Consider the following 21,641-nt stretch of genomic DNA (forward strand, 5'->3'; position numbering starts at 1 on the left):
TCCCATTAAAACTAATGCTGGGGCACTGTTCCTCTCATTAAAACCAATGATGGGGCTCTATTTTTCCCATTGAAACCAATGATGGGGCACTGTTTCTCCCATTAAAACCAATGATGGGGCTCTATTTTTCCCATTGAAACCAATGATGGGGCACTGTTTCTCCCATTAAAACCAATGATGGGGCTCTATTCTTTCCATTAAAACCAATGATGGGGCACTTTTCCTCCCATTAAAACCAATGATGGGGCTCTATTCTTCCCATTAAAGCCAATGATGGGGCTCTATTCTTCCCATTAAAACCAATGATGGGGCTCTATTCTTCCCATTAAAACCAATGATGGTGCACTGTTCCTCCCATTAAAACCAATGATGGGGCTCTATTCTTCCCATTAAAACCAATGATGGGGATCTATTCTTCCCATTAAAACCAATGATGGGGCTCTATTCTTCCCATTAAAACCAATGATGGGGCACTGTTCCTCCCATTAAAACCAATGATGGGGCTCTATTCTTCCATTTAAAACCAATGATGGGGCACTGTTCCTCCCATTAAAACCAATGATGATGCTCTATTCTTCCCATTAAAACCAATGACGTTGGGATATTTTCTACTCCTACTGGCCACTTTTTGGCCCCCCTAAATCCTAAAGGACAGTAAACTGGCCCTTTGCTTAGAATGTTTGGAGACCCCTGCTGTAAAGCTTGGATGAAGGGTTTGTTCACACCAAGTGTAGTGCCTTGCATTTTTTCATACCAATCAGTGCAGGTCACTGCAAGGGCATAGTGGTATTGTATGTGCCTTCTTCACACCACAGTGTTGTGTACATTGTATGCAACCCGTCTGCATTTTAATACAGAGAGAGATACCACACAGAGAGAGAGACTGCTCCACGTTGCCTGCACAGAGAGAGAGAGAGACCGCTCCACATTCCCGCACCGAGAGAAACCGCTTAACGTTGCCTGCACAAGGAGAGAGACCGCTCCACATTCCCGCACCGAGAGAAACCGCTTAACGTTGCCTGCACAAGGAGACCGCTCCACATTCCCGCACCGAGAGAAACCGCTTAACGTTGCCTGCACAAGGAGAGAGACCGCTCCACATTCCCGCACAGAGAGAAACCGCTTAACGTTGCCTGCACAAGGAGAGAGACTGCTCCACATTTCCCACACACAGAGAGTGAGACCGCTTCACACTGCCCACAGAGAGAGAGAAACCGCTCCAAATTTCCCGCACAGAGAGCGACCTCTCCACATTGCCTGTACAGAGAGAGAGACCGCTCCACATTGCCCGTACAGAGAGAAGGACCACTTCACATTGCCCACACAGAGAGAGGGACCACTTCACATTGCCCACACAGAGAGAGGGACCACTTCACATTGCCCGCACAAAAAGACAGAGAGAGAGAGACTGCTCCACATTGCCCGCAGAGAGAGAGAGACCGCTCCACATTGCCCGCAGAGAACAAGACACCACTCCACATTACCCGCGCAGAGAGAGAGACCGCTCCACATTGCCCACACAGAGAGAGAGAGAGACACCGCTCCACGTTGGCCGCAGAAAGAGAGACTGCTCCACATTGCCCGCAGAGAGAGAGACCACTCCACATTACCCGCACAGAGAGAGACCGCTCCACATTGGCCACAGAGAGAGAGAGACCACATTCCAACCACAGAGAAACCACTTCACATTGCCCACACAGAGAGAGAGAGACCGCTCCACATTGGCCGCAGAGAGAGCAAGAACTCTCCACATTGCCCCCAGAACAGAGAGAGAGACCGTTCCACATTGCCCGCAGAGAACAAGACACCACTCCACATTACCCGCGCAGAGAGAGAGACCGCTCCACATTGCCCACACAGAGAGAGAGAGAGACACCGCTCCACGTTGGCCGCAGAAAGAGAGACTGCTCCACATTGCCCGCAGAGAGAGAGACCACTCCACATTACCCGCACAGAGAGAGACCGCTCCACATTGGCCACAGAGAGAGAGAGACCACATTCCAACCACAGAGAAACCACTTCACATTGCCCACACAGAGAGAGAGAGACCGCTCCACATTGGCCGCAGAGAGAGCAAGAACTCTCCACATTGCCCCCAGAACAGAGAGAGAGACTGCTTCACATTGCCCATACAGAGAGAGATTGCAAATTGCCAGCACAGAATCACGGCCAGCTCCAGAATTGTGCATGAGCTATTTCTCAGCTGGTGGCACAGCAGACTTTTTGTGGGGCAAAGTGGCCAGGAGGGCAATTTCCCCCCTGCCCCTGTACTCTGGGGACTTTACACCTCAGCATAAGCGTCCATGAGCATAAAGCGTAAGGGCAGCGTGTAGTGAGCATTTGGGGCTCATTCACATTATGTGCAGTGACTTGTTTTTCCACACTGTATGAATGCAGGTCACCACTAAGGCACATAGAAAACAATTGTTTTCACACTCACATTGGTGGTTGTGGTACTCTGGGGACTTTACCTCACCACACAGGAACTGCCAAGCGTCCATGTGCACTAGGCCTATGAGCGGCATGTAGTGAGCTTTTAGGGCTCATTTACATTGTGTAGTGACGAGTTTTTCTCAGCACAGGCAAACACAGGTCACTGCTAGGGCACATAGAAAACAATTGTTTTCACACCTTTATTGGTGGCTGAATGTGGCACCCCGGAGATTTTACACCTCAGCACATAGGAGCTACTGTGTGTGTGCACAGCGAAATAGTGTTTACCAAGGCTCGTCATAGAGATTCGTAACATTCCAGGAACGGCTCACTATACTGTCTCATTTTATTACTGTATATGCCCAATATTTAGGCTGACAAGGCATCCTCAGCGTGCACATTGTGAGAGGCAGCGGGCACACATAACGGTGCAGACTGTACGCGTCACACCGTCCCCTGCTGACAACTCCAGAGCGCGCAGCCCACTGAATCAGGGGCTGGGGGCGTGCCTCACGGACAGGCGCGAGAGGCGTGGTTTGGGGTTGTGCGCGGCCACGAGCTTGCGTGGGCCGGGAATGAGAGTGTCTGGCAGTGGTGGAGGAGGACTCGTGTGCGTGGGCGCGCGGCCGATCGGTGAGGGAGAAGAGAAATCCCCGTGTGTGTGTGGAGGGAACAGTGCAGGAGGTGAGAGCCCGGGAGGTGGAGACGGGGTTGGGGGTGACTGTAGAGGAGAAATGAAGGCAGGGGGCTTTGCGGAGCTCCTGTAAGTTTTAGGGGTGCCGGTATGTTTGGGGGGGGGGGCGCGAGTGGAGCGGGTTGTGTGTTGTGGGGCCCCTCCATTGATTGCCTGATTCGGCCGTTTCTCCGGTGTGAGCCTCAATGATGGTCCTGTAGTGTATACAGAGCTGAGAGATATGTGCTAGCTGCCGGGCTCTGTACTCACTGCTACTATTAGTGGACTACAGCACTGCTACTACTGGACTGGACTAGAGCACTGCTACTATTACACTACAGCACTGCTACTACTGGACTGGACTAGAGCACTGCTAGTGTTAGTGGAGTACAGCACTGCTACTACTGGACTGGACTAGAGAACTGCTACTACTACACTACAGCACTGCTACTACTGGACTGGACTAGAGCACTGCTAGTGTTAGTGGAGTACAGCACTGCTACTACTGGACAGGACTAGAGAACTGCTACTACTACTACATTACAGCACTGCTACTACTGGACAGGACTAGAGAACTGCTACTACTACATTACAGCACTGCTACTACTGGACAGGACTAGAGCACTGCTACTATTAGTGGACTACAGCACTGCTACTACTGGACAGGACTAGAGCACTGCTACTATTAGTGGACTACAGCACTGCTACTACTGGACAGGACTAGAGCACTGCTACTATTAGTGGACTACAGCACTGCTACTACAACACTGCTACTACTGGACAGGACTAGAGCACTGCTACTATTAGTGGACTACAGCACTGCTACTACAACACTGCTACTACTGGACAGGACTACAGCACTGCTACTATTAGTGGACTACAGCACTGCTACTATTAGTGGACTACAGCACTGCTACTATTAGTGGACTACAGCACTGCTACTATTAGTGGACTACAGCACTGCTACTATTAGTGGACTACAGCACTGCTACTATTAGTGGACTACAGCACTGCTACTATTAGTGGACTACAGCACTGCTACTACTGGACAGGACTAGAGCACTGCTACTATTAGTGGACTACAGCACTGCTACTACTGGACAGGACTAGAGCACTGCTACTACTGGACAGGTCTAGAGAACTGCTGCTACTACTACATTACAGCACTGCTACTACTGGACAGGGCTAGAGAACTGCTACTATTAGTGGACTACAGCACTGCTACTACTGGACAGGACTAGAGCACTGCTAGTGTTAGTGGACTACAGCACTGCTACTACTACACTACAGCACTGCTACTACTGGACTGGACTAGAGCACTGCTAGTGTTAGTGGACTACAGCACTGCTACTACTACACTACAGCACTGCTACTACTGGACTGGACTAGAGCACTGCTAGTGGACTACAGCACTGCTACTACTACACTACAGCACTGCTACTACTGGACTGGACTAGAGCACTGCTAGTGTTAGTGGACTACAGCACTGCTACTACTGGACAGGACTAGAGCACTGCTAGTGTTAGTGGACTACAGCACTGCTACTACTACACTACAGCACTGCTACTACTGGACTGGACTAGAGCACTGCTAGTGTTAGTGGACTACAGCACTGCTACTACTACACTACAGCACTGCTACTACTGGACTGGACTAGAGCACTGCTAGTGTTAGTGAACTACAGCACTGCTACTACTGGACAGGACTAGAGCACTGCTACTGTTAATGGCCTATAGCGCTGCTACTACTAGACTACAGCACTACTACTACTGGACAAGACTAAAGCACTGCTATTGTTAGTGGATTACAGCACTACTACTACTGGACAGGTCTGGAGCACTGCTAGTGTTAGTGGACTACACCAGTGCTACTACACTACAGCACTGCTACTACTGGACAGGACTAGAGAACTGCTACGGTTAGTGGACTACAGCACTGCTACTACTGGACAGGACTAGAGCACTGCTAGTGTTAGTGGACTACAGCACTGCTACTACAGTAAAGCACTGCTACTACTGGACTACAGCACTACTACTGCTGGACAGGACTACAGCACTGCTAGTGTTAGTTGATTACAGCACTACTACTGCTGGACAGGACTAGAGCACTGCTAGTGTTAGTGGACTACAGCACTGCTACTACTGGACTACAGCACTGCTACTACTGGACTACAGCACTGCTACTACTGGACAGGAGTAGAGCACTTCCAGTGTTAGTGGACTACAGCACTACTACTACTGGACAGGACTAGAGCACTGCTCGTTTTAGTGGACTACAGCACTGCTACTACTGGACTACAGCACTGCTACTACTGGACTACAGCACTGCTACTACTGGACTACAGCACTGCTACTACTGGACTACAGCACTACTACCTAGTGGACAGGACTAGAGCACTGCTACTACCTAGTGGACAGGACTAGAGCACTGCTACTACCTAGTGGACAGGACTAGAGCACTGCTACTACCTAGTGGACAGGACTAGAGCACTGCTACTACCTAGTGGACAGGACTAGAGCACTGCTACTACCTAGTGGACAGGACTAGAGCACTTCTACTACCTAGTGGACAGGACTAGAGCACTTCTACTACCTAGTGGACTAGAACACTACTACTACTGGACTAGAGCATGACTACTACTGGACAGGACTAAACAACTATGATTAGTGGAGTACAGTAGCACTGCTACTACTGGACTACAGCACTGCTACTACTACTGGACTAGAGCACGACTTCTACTGGACAGGACTAGAGCACTACTACTACTGGACTAGAGCACTACTACTACTGGACTAGAGCACTACTACTACTGGACTAGAGCACTACTACTACTGGACTAGAGCACTACTACTACTGGACTAGAGCACTACTACTACTGGACTAGAGCACTACTACTACTGGACTAGAGCACTACTACTACTGGACTAGAGCACTTGCTGCTGCTTCTGGACTAGAGCACTTGTTGCTGCTGCTTCTGGACTAGAGCACTTGTTGCTGCTGCTTCTGGACTAGAGCACTTGTTGCTGCTGCTTCTGGACTAGAGCACTTGTTGCTGCTGCTTCTGGACTAGAGCACTTGTTGCTGCTGCTTCTGGACTAGAGCACTTGCTGCTGCTGCCGCGACTGGACTAGAGCACTTGCTGCTGCTGCCGCGACTGGACTAGAGCACTTGCTGCTGCTGCCGCGACTGGACTAGAGCACTTGCTGCTGCTGCCGCGACTGGACTAGAGCACTTGCTGCTGCTGCTGCCGCGACTGGACTAGAGCACTTGCTGCTGCTGCTGCCGCGACTGGACTAGAGCACTTGCTGCTGCTGCTGCCGCGACTGGACTAGAGCACTTGCTGCTGCTGCTGCCGCGACTGGACTAGAGCACTTGCTGCTGCTGCTGCCGCGACTGGACTAGAGCACTTGCTGCTGCTGCTGCCGCGACTGGACTAGAGCACTTGCTGCTGCTGCTGCCGCGACTGGACTAGAGCACTTGCTGCTGCTGCTGCCGCGACTGGACTAGAGCACTTGCTGCTGCTGCTGCCGCGACTGGACTAGAGCACTTGCTGCTGCTGCTGCCGCGACTGGACTAGAGCACTTGCTGCTGCTGCTGCCGCGACTGGACTAGAGCACTTGCTGCTGCTGCTGCCGCGACTGGACTAGAGCACTTGCTGCTGCTGCTGCCGCGACTGGACTAGAGCACTTGCTGCTGCCGCGACTGGACTAGAGCACTTGCTGCTGCCGCGACTGGACTAGAGCACTTGCTGCTGCCGCGACTGGACTAGAGCACTTGCTGCTGCCGCGACTGGACTAGAGCACTTGCTGCTGCCGCGACTGGACTAGAGCACTTGCTGCTGCCGCGACTGGACTAGAGCACTTGCTGCTGCCGCGACTGGACTAGAGCACTTGCTGCTGCCGCGACTGGACTAGAGCACTTGCTGCTGCCGCGACTGGACTAGAGCACTTGCTGCTGCCGCGACTGGACTAGAGCACTTGCTGCTGCCGCGACTGGACTAGAGCACTTGCTGCTGCCGCGACTGGACTAGAGCACTTGCTGCTGCCGCGACTGGACTAGAGCACTTGCTGCTGCCGCGACTGGACTAGAGCACTTGCTGCCGCCGCGACTGGACTAGAGCACTTGCTGCCGCCGCGACTGGACTAGAGCACTTGCTGCCGCCGCGACTGGACTAGAGCACTTGCTGCTGCCGCGACTGGTCTAGAGCGCTTGCCGCTGCTGCTGGACTAGAGCGCTGAGCCCAGCACCACTACTTCTGGACTACAACAATGCACCCATCACTACTAGTACTACAGCACTGCGCCCCGCACTACTATTACTGGACTACAGCACTGTACCTAGCACTACCACAACCACTCACCTGTACCCTGCTGACTGGGCTCACAACACAATGAATCGGGGATTCAGTGTACTAAACTGGGGGTCCCTCTGTCCAAACTTGGGAAACAAAGTGTATGCAACCGAAGGGCCAAGTGTCCAGGGGACCAACTGTACAAAATAGGGGTTGTTACTGGCCAGAACTGGGACACTGAGTATCTAGAACTGGGGGGAAATGACTGTACAAAGTAGGTGTACTCACTGTTGAGAACTGTGATAACAAGTGTCTAGAATTGGGGGGGGGGGGGGGTGCGCCTCTGCAACTGTACAAAATAGGGGGGCTGGTTGTATAGAAGATTGGGGACCTAGTGTCCAGAATTGTGACTGTATAAAACAGGGATACTGACTTTCCAGAACTTGAAGACGACTGAGTGTCTAAAACTAGGTGGCAGACTATATATATAACAGGAGTACGGACTGTCTAGAACTGGGGGCTTACTGTGCAGGACTGGGGAAAGAGTGTCTAGAACTGGGCCACCGACTGTATAAAATGGGGGACTGACTGTTCAGAACAGAGGACTAACTATACAAAATAGGGGGAACGACTGTACAGAACCGAGGACTGAACCAGGGGGCTCACTGTACAGGCCAGTGGACTACCAATACTGAAATGGGAGGCTGACTGTACAGCTTAGAGGACTACCTATACCAGGGGCGGACAGACAACTCATGGGGCCCCCGGGCAATAAGGGATCATGGGGCCCCTGTGTCCTTGCCCAAACTCAAAAAAGCCTATGAAAAAGGTACCAGGGGCATCTCATGGGGCCCCCTGCTGACCCCGGGCCCTCGGGCACTGCACAAGTTTCCAAATGGTCAGTCCGCCCCTGACCTATACAGAACTGAGAAGCTGACTGTACAGGGCAGAGGTCTACCTATACAGAACAGGGGGACTGACTGTACAGGGCAGAGGTCTACCTATACAGAACAGGGGGACTGACTGTACAGGGCAGAGGTCTACCTATACAGAACAGGGGGACTGACTGTACAGGGCAGAGGTCTACCTATACAGAACAGGGGGACTGACTGTACAGGGCAGAGGTCTACCTATACAGAACAGGGGGACTGACTGTACAGGGCAGAGGTCTACCTATACAGAACAGGGGGACTGACTGTACAGGGCAGAGGTCTACCTATACAGAACAGGGGGACTGACTGTACAGTATAGGGGCTGAACAAAATCAACTCGCCACACTCAACCCAGGTGTTCAATAGGAGCTGTGAGGAGGATTGGTGTCACAGCTTAAAGTGTTACTAAACCCAGGACCCTGCATTCACTATATCTGGTCTCCCACAGTACACTGTAATGCAATTATTTTAGTAAATATAAACTGCTAAATGCTAGTGGTGCACCGAAATGAAAATTCTAGTACCGATACCGGAAATTCAGAATGCATGTGGCCGAAAACTTAACCCAAAATGTCTGCCTATGTGGGGGTGTAGAGGCTCCAATTTTTTTTTTCTACTTTCGTTTATATTTTTATGTTTTTTAACTTTTGATTTTATTGCTATCACATAGGGGACCAATAGTCCCCTATGTGATGGCATATGAGTGGCAGGCCATCTTTGTAGGGGGGAGGAAGGGGCAGTGTATACAGAGAGGCTCCTTCACTGGCTGTCACTATATGTCAGTGCCGTTTTTTTAAATGCAATTGCCGGCTTTTTTTTTTTTTGGTTGTTGTTCTTCACTATAGCTCAGAGAAAAACTTTGTTTCATTTTAGCTTGGGAAAAAAAGTAAATATTTTTTTTTTTCCTTTTAGTTCGGGGAGAGTGACAGGTCATTCTCTGAGCTATAGTGAAGAAAAAAAAATCGGTAATTACATTTAGTTCTTATGCACACTGGATGTTTTTACAGCGGCTGTTTTTGGCTTTTGACGTTTCTTTCTATAGCCAGTAAACCCCCCAGCATGTTATCCTATGTGTCCATGTACACATATAAATACTGTATAATAATAGACTGTAATCAATATTTTTTGGCTGGATAAAAAACTCAGAACTAGTGGGCTTCTACAGGAGTTTTTTTAGCTGTAAAAATGCTCTAACCTTGAAAAATGCGGTAAATGAGTGTTTTTGGCCATTTTTGTTTTTTTTAAAATAACTTGGGGGGTTAAAAAAAACCTCTAAAAAAACACGATAAACGCTAATACAAAAAAACTGAAAAACTCACGTTTTTAACGTGACTTTACACAACGCCCAGTGTGCATGTAGCCTTAAAAACCTGCACTGACATATAGTGACAGCCAGTCACTGTATACACTGCTCCTCTCTTGCCTTTTAGGAGGAGTTTTCTTTCTGCTCTAAGAGGATGCAGAACCCCTGACCTCTGTCTGGGCTGTGCTGATCACATGCACTCTCCCAAGAAATAAAAAATTCTCTAGCAATACACACTAAACTGAGCATATGTGCAAAGTGATTCTGCATGATAAGTCTTATCAGGAGATAAGAGGGGGGGCACTGGAAGAAGGGGAGGATCAGAGAAGTAAAGATCGTATAGCGTTTTTTGCACAATGCAGAGGATTAACCCCTTAGGTTCCACGGTGAGTATAATCATGCTTTACTGCATTTACAGATGGATTTTACTGTTGTGGGTTTAGTAACACTTTAAGCTCCTGTAAGTTGTATGTAATGAATGTAAGATGAAAGCTGGCACTCTACTGTAGGACTGTACATTTGTAATTTTGAAGACAGGGTAATACATCCTCATAGTGTAACACCACTAACATTTTGCAGCCATAAGAGGCCTTAATCATAGTCCCCATGACAGAGGACTACCTATACAGACCCAGGGGGCTAACTGCACAAAACAGAGGAATATCTGTACAGGACTAGGGGCCACCTGTACAGGACAGAGGACTACCTATACAGACCCAGGGGGCTGACTGCACAAAACAGAGGAATATCTGTACAGGACTAGGGGCCACCTGTACAGGACAGAGGACTACCTTTACCAGATCTGGGGGGCTGACTGTTCAGGGCAGAGGACAAATTTTACAGAACCAGGGGCCTGACTGTGCAGGGCAGAGGACTACCTATACAGAAGTTGGAGGATGACTATACAGAACTATGTAAACTTTTTTTTTTTTTTTTTTTTAACCTAAATATAGAGGACTTTTGTAAGCACAGAAGAAAGACTACAAGAAAAATAGTTTTACAAAATTTATTGCAAAGACCATAAAAATGACAGCTGATCATGAAGTGTTTGGTGAAAGATGGACTGTGGTCACTTCATAATCAGCCGTTGCACTACTTTTAATCATTTTTATGGTCTTTTTACAATTATTTTTCTTGCGCGCTAACAAAAGTCCTTTTTATTTACTCTTAAAGTGTATGTGATTCCTTTGGATGTGGCACCCCAAGTTGAAACAGATTATGTTGTTTTTCTATTTTATACAGAACCATGGTTGATGGGGAAATGTTAGCAAACTGGCTCCAGCACTGAACTCTTTTGTATTTTCAGGTACTGGCACCATGCACGCACCCTTATCTGTAAAGATGGCCCTTACAAGGTAAAGATCAGGTTGGCAATAACCCACCAAAAGGTTAGCTCATCATCATCATCATCCTCTGATGATTTTCACTGAACTTCTTCTGTATGACCCCTACATATGCTGTGTAGCAGTTGTTTTGTAATTGTATTCGCCTGTCTGTAACTATTTCAGACATGCACATTAGTAATATAATATTATTCTTGCTTAGCAATGGTCATTGTAGCATTTTGTAATTACTTTTTCCTAGCTACCTTTTTCTTTTCTTATGTTTATGAATATATAAAACCATGTGCATCAATCAGCCAAAACTGTATGACCACTAACAGGTAAAGTGAATAACATTGATTATCTTGTTACAATGACAACTGAAAGTTGGTGGGATATATTAGGCAGCAAGTAAACATGTTTGTTTCTGGAGTTGATGTGTTGAAAGCAGAAGAAATGGGCATCACACTTTCATTATGAGGCTGTCCTGCTGCAGACTGGTCAGGGTGCTCATTCTGACCCATGTCTTCAAATTGCCTGCAATGGGCACATGAACATCAGAACTGGACCATGGAGCAATGAAATAAGGTGTCCTGGTCTGAACAGATGGCACCAGAATGCAGTATGTGAAGAAGGCAAGCCGGCAGAGGCAGTGTGATGCTTTGTTCTACTGGGAAACCTGCCATTCATGTGTTTACCTCCTACCTAAATGTTGGTGACCAACTGCATCTTTTCATGGAAACCGTATTCCTTGAGACAGTGGCCTCTTTCAACAGGATGTGTTTTGCCATGCTGCAAAAATGGTTCAAGAATGGTTTGAGGAGCATAACGAGTTTGAGTTGTTGACCTGGCTTCCAAATTCTCCAGATCTCAATCTAATTGTTCATCTGTGGAATGTTCTGGAAAAACAAGTCCGAGCCTTGGAGGCCCCACCTCACAACCTACAAGACTTAAATATCTGCTCCTGGTTTGGTGCCAGATACAACAGCATAACTTCAGGGGTCTAGTAGTGTCCATGCTTTGACAGGTCAACGCTGTTTTGGTGGCAGGAGGAAGAAGTCAGTGTTAGGTGAGTGGCAATAAAGTTATGGCTGACCAGTGTTTATTTAACGTCAACTTGATGTGTGTATAAATATCGAGTATTCCTCTGTCTTTATATTATCACTTTAGAATCCAGATTTGGAAATTGTTTCTTGGGGATATACACATCTGCAGACAAAATAGTGTACATTTTGTATGTGTTCACATTTATTCTGCATGCTAAGAAGTTGAAGTGTTTGGTGCATACTTCAAAATGTTACTTGTTAAACTATTGTAGTCCAACTGTTGAGTTTAGTGATGGCAGTCCATGTCTTGTCTTGTGAAATATGTTGGTTGCTGGCTTTTTGCCTAAAGCAGACTTTAGTATTTTATGATGGGCAGTAAAGGTGCTATACACAAAACTAGGTTATGGGAAGGGATGTCTGCTGTATAGAAATTCAAGAGTTTATCTTGATGTGAGTGCTGCACTACTGCAGGCCTTGTGTGTAACAACATGATTTATTATGTATTGTGATATATTTTAAAAGGAGTACTAGATTATGCCCTTTCATATATTTTAGGGCCAGTTCACACCATAGAAACGCAGCCCAGATGCGTTTCTGCATGTGCGTTTTTGACGCATCTGGTGCGTTTTTGATGATTTACTTTTATTTTTTAATTTTTTTTCTGGAATCGGAATGCACTGGACCTGCAAGCACTGGTGTGAAGCACAACCATGTAACCTACTTTCTGTGCATTTTGGATGCAGAAAAAAATGCACTGGACTGCATGTAGTGTGAACCATCCCTTAATGCCTACTTGCTACTCTGCATGCTGACAAATCTTATGTAAATCGTTTCAAAGTGTTGCTCTGAGCGTCACATTTTTTCCTGCAGTCTCATTTGATTTTAAAGCCTCTCTCTGGCATTAAACTGATCACTGAATTAAAAAAATAAATATATGAATCCTTTTTTTTTTTTTTTTTTTTTCTTGCCCAAAGATGCAGCCGTGTGATGCTTCAGTCCCAATTTCTCTCCTGTTCTTTTTACATCTGGTGGGTCCTTCTATGGCTATCCATGTCACTGCCTATTGGCTGTCTAACATTGAGGTTCTCTCAGGATCTCTAAGGAGAGTGACTTAAGCTCAGAGGGGCATTGGAGGCCAGTGAGGGACAACATGTAGCACTGGGTGCAGGACAGCAGATTTAGGTAAATATAACTTGCTTCACTAGGTAAGAAAAACTAAAAACCTTGCAGGATGAGTTAGAAAAGAGTAGGAGGGAGGGGATTCCTACTTTGCCCAGGTTGCAGCTTTAAACAAATATATTTGTGCAGGCCTACTGGTGAAAGATTAATATGTGTCACTTTGTTTAGCTCTAGTAGTTTGTCTGAGGTTGAAACGTTAGCTTGATTGTCAGGGTTCTAACACTCAGTCAACTACCTGACTCCAATATTGTCTCCTGGTTTTTGAATGTGCATAACCGAAACTATAACCTACATTTGTTTACACAAATTTTTGCTATAGCAATTGTTTTTTATGCTATTAGACATACTCCGGAAGATTAACATGTACATGTATAACAACTTTTTTTCAGTTTAAGATTAGGAAAAGATTAAAATCCCTTTTCAAGTTTTTATTGCTGTTTTTGTCTCTGCTTAGATTGACACTATTTGCGCGATCCAAAACATTTTATAGTTGTTACCAGAACAGGTGGTGAGTGGGTGGGTTACAGACAGCAAAACTAAATAACCAAATAAACTGACAGGTTGTAGCCCTTGTGTACTCTATTCAAAACTAAAAATGTTTGTTTGTTTTAGCAATATATACACTTTACGCTGAACTGCCAGATTTAGACAGAGTAAAGTTAAAGTGGTTGTAAACCTCAAACTTGAAATATGAACAAAGCATACCCCCTAAAGTGTGCACTTGCCTCAGTCCAGCTTACTAAGTGTCATTTCTGTCTGCTTTCCTGTTCCTCTGCTATCAGCATGAATCGCTTTTGACAAGCTTTCCTGACACCAAAAGAAAAATGGTGACGGAGGAGGGACCTCCAGCAGACTGATTGCCCCAGTTATGTTCCTGTGAGCTGTGTGGAGGTGAAGGGATGTCTGTTCTCTCCAATCAGCTCTCCTCACTGAGGGTAACTTCAGTTCTCTGCCCCTTGCTTTTCAGAGCTGAAAGATCCTGTGTAAATTCTGCACTTTGAATAGATGTAGGCTACAGACAGCTGGTACAACTGCAGGTAGGAGGAATTGTTACATCTGTGCTACTATATTGGGCTGCCACACTGAAAATAACGATTTTTGTGCCCAGTTCAGGTACCCCTCAGGGACATATTGGACACTCCTTCCTCAGTGCGCTGCCTCTCCCACCCACAGTCTGGTACATGATAGGCGGAGGACTTTTCTGTGGTGAGAGGAGCTTGATGGGGACATTCATCAATCCCTGGGAGACGAGACAGCACTATTAATTTAGGGTGAAGATTGATTTTTACTGATTCCTAGTCCTGCACTTTCCTTGGGGTCTAGCCATTTTTTTCTGGATAAAGGGGAGGGCTAGAACCTCTGTCAGGTTTTTATCATTGTCTTATTTATGCAGAACAAATAAATCTCCCACTTTCTGCTCCAGGTGACAGTGCTCACTCAAGACAACAAGTGAAATGAGCTCTGCCCATAGAGTCAGATATGCCTATTAAAACCTTACAATTCACTACTTTTCCTATCAGAGGTGGTGCCACCAGTGTACAAATAGTATACATGGTAATTTATCAAAAACTTAGAGATTTATAATTGAGGGGGACTCACAAAAGCTTGCACTATATGTACAGGGGTTAGAAAAAAAAACACTGGAAACAAATGTTGCAAAAGTGACTGCAGAGCTCAATCTCAGTCTTCATGGCACTGAGATTGAGCTCTGCTGTCACTTTTGCAGTAGTTGTTTTCTTATTCCGGGTCACAATCCTGCGCAATGTCCTTTTTTTTTTTTTTTTTTTTTTTTGTCTTTCGGTCATTTGAGCATTTTGACCATGCTTATGGGTACCAGACGACGTTTTCCCAGAAACTGTATATGCTGTCATAACCTTTGATACTGTACCTCGTGGCACAGCAAATTAGCAAATTCAGTTACAGAGGCACCAGCTAAGCAGGCGCCAAGTGTTTTCCCTCGTTGAAGCTCAGTAACCTCTGACATGACTCCGTATTGCTAGCAGCGCATGCAGTGATTGATAAAAGTGAGGCTTCTCACCTACTTAGCTAGGTGTCTCATCACACAGCGTAAGCAAAAGAGTGTTGCCATTTTTTTTTTTTTTTTTACCTATACGATAATTATAATGCAAATAAAGCCTAATCTGCTGACTAATGCACCTGGTATCTATACAATCATTATACATGCTCATCTTATCATGCTTGATGCAGAGGATTGGCTTGAAAACCATGTAAACCGCTACACGTTTTTGACCTGCTTGTTGAGTAATTTGGGCACTTTTGTTCTTGACAAATGAGTGGTTTATACTTATGTATGAGATAACTGTGCTATCAGCCTTTCCATTTGTATCCTTTCTCTTATTGATCCGGTATCTCAGGAGTACACCTGTGCAAATAGAAATATTGCAGCTGCAGTTGCTGACATTGTATGGCAGGCATTGGCAGATACCTACCCACACCCTAAGTTTATATCCGCAGAACCTTAGGAGCCTCAAATCTAAGACACTCTGTTGTACAGTGGCCAGCGAGGCAGCAAGTTTTCTATTACTGAGGAAAGTACAGGGGCTTCCTGAAGACATCCAATTACAGACTACAGTTGAGTCAGTGTTCTCCCACCAATATGTTACATCCCATCCCTGGAGAGCAAGCCAGCTTCTGGTCTCAGGGTGGTGGTCATCTTTAACCATAAGTGCTATATGTATCTGGTGCCAGTCCTTAGGCACATATACATGTGAGTGTGGTTTAATTGTGAGGTTTTATATGGTTTAATAGTCGTCCACATTGCACAATGATCTTTTTCCCTGATACTGTTTTTTGAGTGGTGGTGCATTACATTGGAAGGAATGGCATCCTGGTATGTGTGAATGGTCAATTTGGTGACGATGCACAGTGGGTCCAACCAGAAAAGCACAGTGAGACCTACTGTATCTAGTAATAGAAGGTCCATCCATTGTGGTGAGTGTAAATCCATATGGGGTCACCTATTCACTTACCTATTGTTTTGTAAGCAACTATTATTTGAATGGAACTTGTTGATACATTGGACAGTAGTTGTATTTTCTTGTGTTTTTATCTTTTGCGCTTTTACTTATGGCAAACTGTTTAGTAATCTTCATATTTTTGGCAGAGCGGTCTATATACATGTTTTCAAGGTAGAGGGGTGGGCATACTTGAGTATGTCTATCATGCTTGTGGTCATAGTTTGCCTTTATAGAGCGCTCCAAGTTTTTTCGTGGAAATCAGAAGTTCCTGCTCTATAGTTTAGGGCCCAGTTTACAATCCATGAACTCATCAGAGGTTGGGTTTACAGGTGGAGGCTTGGTGACCGTCACCCAGATCCTGGCTTCACTGTCTTATATGCCAGTAAACAGAAAAAAATTAGCAGCCTGTGAAGATCTATGATTGAATAGATAATGAAACAAATATCAGCACTTGACATACTTACATAATGGCACACTTTCCCTCAGTATGCCCTCCATTGGTGACAGGCCTAGCCTTCAGTTACTGCTCCATCTGCTGCTGCCATCTCTCCTGGCTGTTCTTTTCAGGTCCCTTGGAGCTCCGCTTTGACCATTGAATTTACAACTGAAAATGTAAATCCTGTACATGTGCACAGGGCTTACATTGTCCTGAGGAATGATCCAGGATGTACACTGCACAGTGCATCTGCCATTGAGTGTACATATGGAAAGAAAAATCATTTAGAAGCTATGCTGATATTTATATAATATTGTGCCAACCTGTCTTGCTTTCCTAAGCCAGCATTCACATCAGAGCAGAGGGTATTCCTAGCGTGTGTTTTTTTTGTTTTTTTCTTTTTTCAACATGGAGAAACCCTTGATATAACATTTTGGCTTCAGGGAATATAATTAATATATTTACAGCTCATGAGTACATTTTAGTGTGATGAGTTCCTTTAGAATCCTGGTTGAGAAACCCTGGTTTACAAGCTTTGTGCAAGTGTCTATTAAAAAAAAAAAAAAAGAATACCCTATTAAATTTGTTTTAGGTTGTCTGTAATTTCGACCTTTCTGTCATTTTCCAGGGCTGGACAAGGGAAGGCAGGAAGTTTTAGAGGTGGAAAGGAATTGTTCAGATATAAAAATGGGTGCTAAGTGTACTTACTTGGTTGTGGGACATCTGTGGTTCAGAATCCACCATAATAAGGCAGAGTTGATGGTGTGATCGTAAATAGTGATGGCTACCTTTTTATAGCTATTATTAACCGTTCACTTGACTGCTTTCCTGATTTGCAGTAGTAGTTAGCAGTATGCCTTCCTTGTACCTGTAGGCTTATGACTCCAAACATGTCCCAGGGTGGGGTATTTTTCCATTTTCAAAATGCAGATTCTAGTTTGTTCACATGCATTGCTAGATTCCGTGTAAAAATCTGATAAACAGCATTACATTGACTGCATTTGTAGCACATCATGTAAATTGGTTAGAATTGCGACTTCTACCCACTCCATATAAAGTAAACAAGCAGAGTAATATAAAATCATCAAAAGAAAAGACTAGTTCTAAATGAGGAATTTTTGCTATTTCTTTTAAAAGTAATGCAAATCTGGCTGTAAAGTAAACACTTCTAAAACCGTCAGAAGATCAGGAGAGTAGCTCCTTTGTAGCAGCAGTAATTTAAATAACTTTTTATTAATTTTTAAAAATGTAATCTAATTCAGTACTGTCCGTGATACTTTTTTTATTTGCACTAACATACAATTTTGAGGACAAGCTTTCGGGGAGTGTCCCCTTCTTCAAGGTCCAAGCAGTACTGTTACAAAGTTTTAGCACAATGTTAGAAGATATGTGGGGATTGAGAAAAAAAAAAGGCAGAAAGAAACACAAGCCCAAGGTTAGCCTAGAGTTAAGATACAGCAAAGCAAAAGCAAAGATTGGGGGGGGGGGGGGGACAGCACTCACAGAGGGAGTCATAAATATGTTGGATAATGATTGAGGAATCCCATGTCCAAATTAAGGCCGTTATCTCTTGTGTTAACTAGAATTATCATTCTTAATTCAAAAGTTTTTTTCTTTCCTGAATGGATTTGAAATTTCCTTTTAAGAACTAAAACATTGAGGTCTTTCATAATGTGGTCTGGTTGTGCGAAATGGTGTCCACAGGTGTGCAAAAGTCATCTTCTTTATGTTCCTTGATGGTATGTCTGTGCAATTTCATCCTTGTTTGCAACTTCTGTCCTGTTTCGCCAACATAAGATCCTTTGCTACACTTTCTGCACTGGATAAGGTTCACAACAAAAATGTAAAAATGTAATCTGAAATTTGAAAAAATGGAATGGCTTCCATCACATCGGTTTTAGAAAGAAAACAGTTTCTTAATGGATAAGTTCACCTTTGGTAACATGTTACACCCATATTCAGGGTGCAACATGTTACTGTAGGACTGGCCCCTTGCACCCCCCTGATCCCAGGTTGTGACAGCTAGTGAGAGATCTTCTCCCTCTGTTAGCTGTCACAATTTTAAAAAAATGTGGCCGTACAGGGCTCCACCTGCCTGGCTGTGTCATTTATTCACAGAGTTCTGTGAATGGAAAACTACTAGTCCCGACAGCCTTTGCAGCTGTCGGCTTGTTGTTCTCAGTGAACTACCACACTGTTGTTGAGCTCTGTGGTAGTTCATTGATTTTTTTTTTTTTTTTTTCCGTCAATGTAAAACTGCCTACCTGTATGAGGTACAGGCAGACAGTTTAACACTGACAGTCTGCAGGAGACCTGCAGGGCACCCATGATCTGATTGCTGATGCAATGGTTGCTAAGCTCCTAAAACAAAGAAATGATAAATGCACAGTTTTTTACCTGAAAAATAATGTGCATTTATTATTTTTTTCTTTTTAAAGGTGAACTTATCCTTTAATTTGAAAAGTACATTTTAAGACACAAATATGGGAGCTGCCATTGCAGACTCCTGGGCTGTAATCCTGGAACCCAGTCTTGTTTTGTCAGCCGGATTTGGCTGGTCTGCCTCCTTTTTTGTTTTTTATCAAGCCTAGAGGCACATACCAATATAAGATGGCGATATGGCTGGATGTACAGTATGGGTTTTATTTTACCACAACAAATTCTTATGAAAGATCTTTCCACGAGCATGAAGTTTCAAATCTGTGTATACGAGTCAGAGCATCTTAACAAAATGGCAAGCAAAACAATCTTTTAAGATTGACATTTGTTTAAAAGTTTGCTGTTTTCTCCAGATCACACGATTAATTTTTAATTTGCCCTAGAAAACAGCCTTTTTAGAGTATGAGCTCTTGTGTGTTAATCAATATTTTATTTGTGGTTTAGTACTTTTAAAATTAGAAGCTGCCTCAATAAAAAAGCAGGCCCTCTTAACCCTCATGTATTTTATAGTATTGTAACCGTTCTGTCTCCCTTTAGAATAAATTGTTCGTCTACATTGATGGTACTAGGTTATAAACAGACCTATAGAAAGATCCTTTATGGGCATATAAATGTGCAGTATGTTAAGGGAAATGCAGGGTAAAGTACATAGTTGAAATTTGTATCTCCCAAAGCACTTGTGCTGCCCTAACATGGCTTATTTTCAGATGACTCCTGCTGAATCTTCCTTAACTGAGTGGTGGGGGCCCTATCAACACCACCAGGTCTGACAAACTTTGTTCTGAATTGCATTGGAGGCAGGCTAGGAAGTCTTAGCTAAACAGATACTGCAGCCAGTAAACGCAGTTACTGTTCGGGTATTTCCACAGGTGAGGTAAGGTCACCTGCCAGAATATAGTAAGGGCCCATTCACACCTCTAACTGCACATTCTTTCCTTGTACGTAAGCATGCATTTGATGCACGTTTTACATACACGCATGCATGCATTTGATGCGCACTTTTGTATTTACATTTGACTTGTGAGTTCACTTCCTTCTTTCTTTCCTTTTATGTGCTCTGTGATTGCAGTGTGTTTGCATGCGTTTTTGTGCGTTTACGGTGTAGACAAAATGCAGCATGCTGTTCTTTTCTACACTGCAGGTGAGAGGGCCCTAACTGGCAGGAGAGTGTCCTACATCCATGCTGTTTAGCATAGATGGGGCAATCTATTGATTTCTTTTGTTCAGCATTTAGCCTAGGTTCACACTACATCGGTGCGATAAATCCCATGTGATTCACGCAGGAACCGAACCGCATTCCTGTACAAATAACATGTGATTTGTATGAGGTGTGATTAGAGCCATACATTTTGTATGGCTTTATTCATACCGCACCAAAAACGTGCAGGGCCCTTTTTTGGTCCACACTAGAATGGGATTGCATAGGTATTCACACTTCTGCAATCCGATTCTGCACATCGCACCGCGTTTTGCAGACTGATGGCGGGTGTTGTTAACTTAACATACATACCTGCATTGGTTCATATGAACGGGATGTGATTGTGATGAGGTGCAGAATTTGCACTGAAAACCCTGTGAATTCCGCACCACATCAGTGTGAACCAGGGCTTAGCAAGTGTCTTATTGTTTGTCACAAGAGTGTTTCCAGTTTTTAGACCTTCCAGAATTGTCATTCATCTGAACTCTGTTGTGCTTGCAGTTTTTTTGTTTAATAACCAGGCCTGAAAATGCTGGCAGCAGTTTATTACAACCTTATCTGTAATCATGTAATCTTTCAGATGACACTGTGATAATAAACAAAACAACTCATGCCTAATAAAATGTATTTTTAGCTGCTGTCAGAAGTTACTGTATGTTACTCAGAATGATTCTGTATATTACTGAGGCTGTGATTAGCATAGAGGACACAGTGGCCACAGGTCTACTGTTTCCTAAAAGCGACTTTGTTGCCACATGAAAAAATTGAGCTCCCTGTCAAAAAAAAAAAATATATTATTTACCTGCTTGGTCATTTTATGGCTCTGATCTTTGCTGTCCAGCAGAGCAGGGGACCAGGCATCTTACACACCCACCAATTATTACTCTGTTCTTTTACAGAGAGACTTTCTATATGACAAGAATTGAAAATCCAGCATGTAAACAAGCTTATTGTACAGGGTTAGACAAGAAAAAATGGAAACGCTGCTTGATTTGCAGGTGTGAAAGTGACCTGTTTTGCACTGAAAGCAGAGGTAATGTAACACTCTTTTGCTTCCGCTGTGTGATGAGACACCTAGCTAACAATTGAGAAGCCTTTCATCATTCACTGCGTGCGCTGCTAGTAATATGGAGTCATGTCAGAGCTTACTAAACTTCAAAGAGGGCAAATTATTGGTGCTGTTCAGCTGGTGCCTCTGTGACTGAAGTTGCCAATTTATATGCCGTGTCGCAAGGTACAGTATCGGAGGTTATGACGGCATATACAGTTTCCTAGAAAATGTCATCTGATAAGCATAAGTGCGGTCAATATCACACAGTGGAAGCTACACCACTTCTGCATTCAACACGAAACATATTTGTCATTTTCACACCTGCAAATCATGTAGTGTTTCCATTTTTTTTGTCTAACC

General features: G+C 44.6%; 1 protein-coding gene across 7 annotated transcripts in view; it reads left to right on the plus strand.

The window, feature by feature from the left end:
* The first annotated feature begins 2,960 nt into the window (after positions 1 to 2,960).
* Positions 2,961 to 21,641, plus strand: part of TPST2 (tyrosylprotein sulfotransferase 2) — an 87,385-nt gene continuing 68,704 nt past the window's right edge. For 3 of the 7 annotated variants that reach the window (XM_089651723.1, XM_089651718.1, XM_089651717.1), the window contains exons 1-2: positions 2,973 to 3,117; positions 10,939 to 10,987. The gene's annotated coding sequence lies outside the window, so the exon portion shown is untranslated. Of the gene's footprint in view, positions 3,118 to 10,938; positions 11,021 to 21,641 lie in introns of all 7 variants that reach the window. The other 4 variants (XM_089651724.1, XM_089651719.1, XM_089651725.1 and 1 more) reach the window with 3 other exon arrangements.

Source organism: Staurois parvus, unplaced genomic scaffold, assembly GCF_062004578.1.
Source record: "Staurois parvus isolate SC_StPar_1 unplaced genomic scaffold, SC_StPar_1.0 ptg000661l, whole genome shotgun sequence".
In the NCBI taxonomy this organism is placed as follows: Eukaryota; Metazoa; Chordata; class Amphibia; order Anura; family Ranidae; genus Staurois; species Staurois parvus.